The sequence below is a fragment of the Vombatus ursinus genome, unplaced genomic scaffold, assembly GCF_900497805.2.
Source record: "Vombatus ursinus unplaced genomic scaffold, bare-nosed wombat genome assembly UNPS02014818.1, whole genome shotgun sequence".
In the NCBI taxonomy this organism is placed as follows: Eukaryota; Metazoa; Chordata; class Mammalia; order Diprotodontia; family Vombatidae; genus Vombatus; species Vombatus ursinus.
Genome location: NW_020954596.1, coordinates 26,310,288 through 26,312,204, shown reverse-complemented (window position 1 = coordinate 26,312,204; position 1,917 = coordinate 26,310,288). Strand labels below are relative to the sequence as shown.

Sequence of the window (1,917 nt, the reverse complement as noted above, 5' to 3'; positions counted from 1 at the left end):
ACAATGTGGCTGTTACTGTGTAATGTTCTCCTGGTTCTGCTCATTTCACTCAGCATCAGTCCATACAAGTCTTTCCAGGTTTTTCTGAAGTCCACTTGCTCATCATTTCTTATAGCACAGTAGTATTCCATCACATTCATATACCACAACTTGTTCAGCCATTCCCCAACTGATGGGCATCTCCTCAATTTCCAATTCTTTGCCACCACAAAAAGAGTTGCTATGAATATTTTTGTACATGTGGGTCCTTTTCCCATTTGTATGATTTCTCTGGGATATAGCCCTAGAAGTGCTATTGCTGGGTCAAAGGGTATGCACATTTTTTTTAGCCCTTTGGGCACAGTTCCAAATTGCTCTCCAGAATGGTTGGATCATTAGAAATGACAATTTAAAGCTTCAGTGAGATGTGGAGTGTGGAAAACAAATGAAGATTGGGTTTGTCCAACTTTTTTCCCTCAACTCAAAAATGGCCACCTAAAGAGCTTTTGGTGAGGAGAGCAGATGGGAAAGAGGGCAGGATTATTAAGTCTGGGAGAAAGGGGGGCCCAAGAGACAAGTTCCCAAATGTCTTATCCCCAAGTCACTAAGATGGTTGGTGAAAGAGAAAGGGGAGGTGGTTTTGTAATCATAAGAGTGGCCCTCGCTGACTGGATACACTCTCACCACTACCAGGGAAACCATGAAAATTAAGAGGGAGCATTTGTTGAGTCCATAGAAATAAGAAAAAGGCGGGAAGTAGGGATAATTATCAGAGTATTTTCACCAACAAACTTGTCAGTAAAGGAGCAAAGATGGCCTCCCTGCTCTAAACCTCTTAAGTACCAACAGTGGGGGAAGGTATTCTTCCAGGGAATCAAAATGGCTACCACCCAACAGGGATGGGAGTTGAGAAGGAGTGTGGATAGAATAATGGCTCTGTTGTAAAAAAATACCTTTGGGGCAAGGGGGGTGTTGGGGAGGGGCAGGGAAGGAGGCATCCAGAAAGCACATTCCATAAAGCCCTGGGGGAAAGAGGGAGAGGGAGGGCTGCAGTGAGTAGACTCTGGTCTTTTTTTATTATTTGGAGTTTGAAGGCTACTGGGCCAGCAAACTTGTCACGTTGTCTTTAGTGAATTTTTGGCATCCTCATTTTGCTTCCCTGAACAGGTAACATTCATGCTCTGGCTCCTGCATAGAAGTTGATGACCGGTTCATCTTGATAAAGACGCAGGGCTGGCCAGTGCTGTAGCCATAGGGTCGCTAAGTCCTGAGCCCAGCTGTGTCCCGTTGAACTGACAAGCGCCATTGGGATAGTTGACCCATTGTCAGGTTGCTCATAATAGCGCCCCTGGCGGCAGACATCATTCTTCTAGGCCTGGATTGAGTCATTGTAGGGCTCCAGGAATTTATCGAGTATCTGCACATGCTGGTTTCAGCTCTTGGTGTCACTGAGGTTGACCAAAAACCTCAAGGTTGTCCATCTTGGGACGAATCATCAGGCCTGGTTTTGCAAGCTGGTCCTGGTATGTGGTCTGAGATAGTCTGCAGCATGACCCACATGTTCAAGGTGAACAAAGCATTTAAAAACCCATAGAAGACGAGGTAGAAGAGGAGGATGAAGGCCCAACTGTTCCCAGAATGGCCCATGAACTCATGAGTCTGCGGGTTCCACATGAACTCTTTCCATTCCTCCAACACCTCTCCACCAGTCTTCTCCTTTTCATTGACCATTTCTGAAGCTCTGGGGCTGGGGGCTAGGCAGGCCTGGAGAAGGGGGACAAGAAGGGGGGTGCTAGTGGGGGGCACCCGATGGTGGCGGGGGGGGAACCTTCGGGAAAGCCAATGAGCAATGGCTTAAGGAACACCCCCAGGGAGCCAAACCCATCTGACCCAAGGCTTTGCCTTGGATTCTTGGGTGCGATGCCCTGCAGAGGGAGC

General features: G+C 47.6%; 1 pseudogene; it reads right to left on the bottom strand.

The window, feature by feature from the left end:
- Positions 1-1,094: 1,094 nt before the first annotated feature.
- Positions 1,095-1,710, bottom strand: LOC114023777 (annotated as a pseudogene).
- Positions 1,711-1,917: the final 207 nt, after the last annotated feature.